The sequence below is a fragment of the Eptesicus fuscus genome, chromosome 17, assembly GCF_027574615.1.
Source record: "Eptesicus fuscus isolate TK198812 chromosome 17, DD_ASM_mEF_20220401, whole genome shotgun sequence".
In the NCBI taxonomy this organism is placed as follows: Eukaryota; Metazoa; Chordata; class Mammalia; order Chiroptera; family Vespertilionidae; genus Eptesicus; species Eptesicus fuscus.
This window is the reverse complement of record NC_072489.1, coordinates 23,031,212-23,037,934: the sequence shown is the minus strand read 5'-3', so window position 1 is coordinate 23,037,934 and position 6,723 is coordinate 23,031,212. Positions and strand designations below refer to the sequence as shown.

General features: G+C 38.6%; 1 pseudogene; it reads right to left on the bottom strand.

Annotated features, from left to right (window-relative positions):
- Positions 1–2,684: 2,684 nt before the first annotated feature.
- On the bottom strand, positions 2,685–3,892 carry LOC103289532 (ADP/ATP translocase 2-like; annotated as a pseudogene).
- Positions 3,893–6,723: the final 2,831 nt, after the last annotated feature.

Here is a 6,723-nt window from a genome sequence, read left to right as displayed (position 1 = left end):
ACAAAATATATTTTCTTCTTAATCATTAATTCTAGGCACTATTTTTAAAGAGTTGAAAGGTAATAATTTTAAAATACTGTACTCTTTTAAGCATCAAGTAGATATTTATAAAAAACAATTGATCTTGCCCGGCTGGTGTGAGCATAAACCCATGAACCAAGATGTCCCTAGTTTGATTCATAGTCAGGGCACATGTCTGGGATGCAGGCTCTATCGCCAGTAGGGGGTGCACAGAAGACAGCCAATCAATGATTCTCTTTCATCATTAATGTTTCTCTCTCTCTCTCCCTTTCACTTCCTCTCTCTCTAAAAAAATCAATAGAAACATTTTAAATCTATTTTCTAATTTCAACTAACATATAAGAAACATATACTTTAGATTTATAAACAATTTGTACTTAGAATATAATATAGAGACCTTCTAATCTCTCTCATTTTATGGATAACATAACTGAGATGTTTAGTCATTAAGTGTATTTTCCAGAATCACCAAGACTATTCCTGACAAGTCTAAAATTAAATCTCACATTACCTTGTTTCTGTTCTGCATTTTGGCTTTATAACTGACTGTCTCTTTTAATTTATTGTAAACACTAGGAAAGGAATTGAGCTAAAGCTTTGTGATCAATAATGCCTTAATATTCACTCCAAGTAAATTTCAGTTATGGTAGGACTTCCTATGATCATTTCAGCTTTAATTTTTTAAACTTTATTTCAAAGTTTTTATTGACTATGTCCAATATATCTGTTTTGTTAATTTTTGCTGTATCCATTTAAGATTTATTTAAACATGGACATAATATTCTCAAATAGTTTAATGCTTTTTAATCAAAAAAATTAATATTAAGCTGAAATGTTTTCAAATATAATGGATAACTTACTTTCTGTAGCATATTATCATGGAGAATATCTGGTTTAAAATGACTAATTGAAAACATACATGCATCTTTACCTCTTCCTGTTAAGCGACCATAAAGTTATATATGTATGGGTTAGGAGCTGACATGACATGAGGGATGTCCACTGAACTTTGGAAGATGAAAAATGAGAAAATGCATGGACAGGTGGAATGATTTAGGAGAGGAAAAACTCAACAAGAAGTGAGCCATTTGCCTCACTACCCACCCCCCCCAAGTACTCTTACATTGATTTGATATTACTTAAACAATTCAGGCAATAAACCAAAAAGTTCATGAAATTGGAAAATTTCACTAACCACCTCATATTTGGTTTTCTGTGCTCTAAATTGGTGATTAGATCCAACTTTTGGTTTAATTTGAGCATTCTTGGATTCTGGCTTAGAAGAGGCTATGAATTTTGATTATCCTATATAGTAGAAGCCTAATATGCTAAGTGTCTGGTCGACTGGTTGGCCATTCAACCAATCAAATTGTAATATGCTAATGATATGCTAAGGCCGCTCATTATGACGTGCACTGACCACAGGGGGCAGACAGTTGACTGTCAACCAGTTGCTATGATGTGCACTGACCACCCAGGGACAGACACTCTGACCAGTAGGTTAGCTTACTGCTGAGGTCCGGTCGATCAAGACTGAGAGAGACGGGCCAGACACGATCTGGAGCCCTCCCGTGGTCCCTCTCTGGCTGGCCAACCTCCCACGTCTCTCCCTGGCCCTGATTGTGTACCGGTGGGGTCCCTTGGCCTGGCCTGTGCCCTCACGCAATCTGGGACCCCTCGGGGGATGTCAGAGAGCTGGTTTCAGCCCAATCCTGCAGGCCAGGCCGAGGGACACCACTGGTGCAAGAATTCGTGCACCAGGCCTCTAGTATACTATAATTTGTCCATGTTGAAGTATTTAGAGATGAGCACTGCAAAGACTAAAATGCCGTTCCACCTTTGCTGTTTCATCAAAACAGTCAGCAATTAATCTATATATATAAAAGCCTAAGCGACGATTATGACGGAATGACCAGAACAACTGGCCAATCAGTTGCTATGATGCGCACTGACCACCAGGGGGCAGACCCTCAACGCAGGAGCTGCCCCCTGGTGGTCAGTGCACTCCCACAGGGGGAGTGCCGCTCAGTCAGAAGCCGGGCTCACGGCTGGCGACCACAGCTGCAGCGGCAGGAGCCTCTCCCAACTCTGCAGCACTACCATGCAGGGAGCAATGGCAGCAGGCGCAGTGGGCCGGGATGAGCATGAGCAGTGCGGTGCCTGGCCCCAGTTCGGGCTCTTCCCTGGCCACCTGCCACTTGGCGCACTGCTACATCCCTCAGGGGGTCCCAGATTGTGAGTGACTATGTCGTAGCTTATAAACTGCTACATCCCATACACTGTTAAACAAGGAAGGTGGCTTCTGCAGTATTAGAAAAAGAGATCTGTGGCTGCTTAATCCTAATTCATCAGAAGAATCTCCAAACTGTCCACATCCTGTTTATTCTACATGGGGATGAACATGCATTCCTACATATTGGGAACAGTCTCTGAGATTTAAAAATTAAAACCTGGCAAGACTAACACTGAAAAAACAGGATGACACAGCAATGACGTGCATGCACTCTGGCTTGCATATGTTGCAGTCAGCCCTGATCCTGACACTTTTAACTGTGTGAAAAAGCCAATTACTTAACTTCCCTCTGCTTCAGTTTTTGCACCCATAAGATGGGGAAAATGGTACTACTGCCTCAGAAGGATCATGTTAGGTACTACTTTTTTTTTTTATATTTCAGATATTTTTTATTTCTTCAAATTTGTTATCAGGAGTGACTGAAATAAAAAATATAATTGAGTCCCATCATCATCATGGAAATGGCTTTAAGAGAAAACTGGTCAGATGAATATTATTGCTTCCCATTTTCAACCAGTAAATAGTTGCCACTGATAAACAGACAACCAGAAGTCTGTCAAGAATGCTCAAGATATGTTACATAATACAACATGCCTGTTCACAGTGTCTTGGGGAGGGAAGACTAGGAAATAATTTATGTGAACTTCTTGATTTCATCATACAAGACAAGCACAAAAGCACCACCCATGCCTCTGAGAACAATGGACCATGCACTGTTGAAAAAAGCTTTGCCTCCTTCATCACGAGCAATCTTCCTCCAGCAGACGAGCGTGCCTGTGTACATGATATCAGTTCCTTTGCGCCATGATTGCATCATCATGCGGCTACGAACAGTGTCAAATGGATAGGAAGTCAACCCAGCCACAGCTGTGACGGACTGTGCGATCATCCAGCTGATGAAGATGTGAGTATTCTTGGGATCTGGAAGCATTCCCTTTGCAGTATCATAGACACCGAAGTAGGCAGCTCAGTAGATGATAATACCCTGTACTGACACATTAAAGCCTTAGTATAGGCCTCTAAGCCCATCAGATTTGTAGATCTTAACCAGGCAGTCACCGAGGCCTTTGAATTCCCTTTCAGCTCCGGCTTTGCCCACATCAGCTGCTAGACGGGTACGGGCAAAATCAAGAGGATACACAAAACACAAGGAGGTAGCCCCAGCGACACCACCTGATGCCAGATTCCCTGCAAAGTATCGCCAAAACTGGGCTCTCTTGTCCACACCACCCAGGAAGATCTGCTTGTATTTGTCTTTGAAGGCAAAGTTGAGAGCCTGGGTGGGGAAGTATCTGATGACATTGGCCAGGTTACCACGCCAGAAGGACAGGGCTCCTTGCTCCTTGGGGATATGGACCACACACTCTATAATGCCCTTGTGTTGCTTATCTGCAGTGATTTGCTTGCTGGCATGCTGCACCTGCAGCAGCAGCTTGACCCGCTCGATGGGTGCTACTGCTATCTTGGAGATGGCTGCGGCCACTCCACCTGGAAGTCCTTGGCAAAGGACACGGGGACATCTGTCATGTTGAAAACAAGAAGCGGGCGACTACAGGCCTGGGACCGTAACCGGCTGAACTCCGGGGCTCTAGGCTCCTTTTTATAATCAGGGCAAAAAATGTAGCTGCCCATGCAACAGCAAGATGCCTTTCACCTGTATGAAAAGTATGGTCACTGGTGCATGCAGCTTCCCAGACTGTGGGAGGGCGCAGGCCAGGCTGAGAGAAACCTCCCTCCCATGCATGAATTTCATGCACCAGGCCTCTAGTCATTTATAAAAAGGAACAGGGTAACCTCATATTCCTAGAATTTCAAACTGATATAATCAGTCTTGCTCAATCAGATGCTCTGATTTGGACAGATAATAATAGTGAGAGCATCTGATTGAGCTGAGAACTGAAACCATCAATGTTCACATGCTTGGGTCCAGGAAATCCCTACCCAAGAAGGAAAGAATAATGCTGTGAATTTTTGCTGCACTTGCATTGTTTTAAGAAAGTGATAAAACTAGTTTATCTAACCAACCTGTATGCTCACCTGAGCAATTAGATATTAAACAATTTAGTTACTAGAATGACTTCAAGGCGTATGTCTTTCTGTGTCCAAAAATCCTCAACTATTACATCACAAACTTTACCCAATCTCCACAAGTCCCTTAAAAGACAGCTTGAGCTCAGACTCCAGAACCATATAAGTATGCATTCATAATTTCTCCCTGTAAACGTTCATCAAAGTAGTGTCCCTTACTGTAACATGTTTAATAAACTGCATTGCATTGTCAACACTAAACTCTTGAGAGAGTTGGCTTTCCAACAGGGATTTCTTTTACCAAGTTTATACTTTATATTCTGCTTATAAAGTCAGAGTCCAAACATAACTGAGATGCAAGCCAGAAGTTTAATTTCTCTTGATAATTTTTAATTCACTGAGGACAATAGAACAGAGATGGTGCTAGCCATGTATATTATAGGTAAAGTTTATTTGATCTATGTACACTGGGTCTCTGTTTCAGTTCCTCATTTTAGTGTTCTTGAAGATTCTTCAAGAAAAGAATGTGAATATTTAGCCCTTGCCCATTAATTCCCTTGATTTCCTAGAAATGTCATGTATTTACTATTCTGTATCTGATACGAGAATTTGTTTTATTCCTGTCTTTGGAAAGCCTGAACAGTAGTATGTTATTACACTTCAGAGTATTTGTTCACTTAATGACAACATTAACTGATTAATGGCTTTTAGCTTTCCTTTCACCTCTGGCACCTTGGATTTAATTAAATTTCTTCTGGAGGTAAACATTTTGTCAATATAAACTCTATTTTTTGTATTATATTGTGTCCATTATCTCTAGGTTTTTATAGTGTCAAGATTCCTGTTTGTATCTCATAGGTTTTCTCATATTATTAAACACTACTTTATCCAATGCATCCAATCAAAAACTGGAAAAGAAGCAGGTGAAAGGAGATATGAAGGAATGGTTTAAACCTGAGAGAACTATTTAAATTTCTAAATCCTACTACATTTTAGCCTTGTTTTATTAAATTTAGATCTCCTATTTGTTTCCAAGCAAAAAGCTAGGCTTATGAAGAAGATATAATCAGCTATAAAGAAATAAAGGAGTTACATTTCTTAATGCATCCCAACTGTAGTATTAGTAAATTAGTTACCTACCACTGTAGGTCTTATTTGGAGACTTTCTCATATTCTTTTTTGTGTATTAAAAATTTTGTTATGAGATAAATGCTAAGTATTTATTTATATATCCTGTGATTAGGTATGTTTTTTTCCTTTCAGAACCAGATAAAATATTTCTCTTATTAGAGATTATTGGGCATAGAAAAAAATTGTTTTGTGTTGCTCAATCATGGCAGTTTTTCTGTTTTTCTTACCTTCTTCATGCCTTATCTTTATTAGAAAATAGTTTTCTACTATGAGAATATACCAGTTTAATGTCTTGCTAGGAGAATGACATTTATTTTATTAATATTTCACTTTTGAAAATCTAAAGAAATCAATTGTACTAGCTTAGGACGACCTTGCCCATAAGGATCCATTGACCTTGTCATTATTAGCTCACCCTGACCTTGATCATTGAAATTACAAGCAAAAATGGATTCGGGACTTGAAGAGAGGGGAAGGTGTAAGAAAAGATAAGGGGAGGGATTCCAAAAGGAAGAATAGTTTATCAATGTACATCCAAGTTGACCTGAAAGGTGAAACTATTTTTTAATTTATTTTTGTGCTTTTAATATATTTATGATAACCTACAATTAATTTACTGGATCTACAAATTTTCTGAGGTGTGGAATTTGTACTTATATTCAAAATTAATATTCCTATCTTTTCCATTATACACACCCTTTCAAAAATCTTGACTTCATGATTAATTTATTATCTGGGTTTGATGGTAGAAGTTCTACTTCTGCTAGAACACATGTGATAGATTACTTTACTTGACCTTGCAAAATTTAAATGATAGTGTAAAGGAATAACTTAAGGATGGTGAACATATGGGGCAGGGTAATTGAATAATTTATACAAATGTAGAGAGGAAAGGAGAAAGATGATTATGAGAAAAGGGGATATTAGTGAAGAAACTATGAAAGACCAAAGCCATATCCATTGTGTTGTGGTGTAGTAGGAGGTTAGTTACAAATTGATATAAACTCTCAAACCCCTAACAAAATGTCTTATTATTTATTATATTTTTATTTTTATTTCTGGAATATTTGGTATTATAAGAATTTGTAATGAAAACTGTAAGCCAGTGATTATCTTTTGAAATAATTTTGAAATAGAATTACAACCAATTTCATTTATTTTAGTCCAAATATTCTAATATCCTTGTGCTTTCTTATAATCCTAAATGAAAATTTGTTCTTAATTATCCATATCATATAAGCAGTTAAATT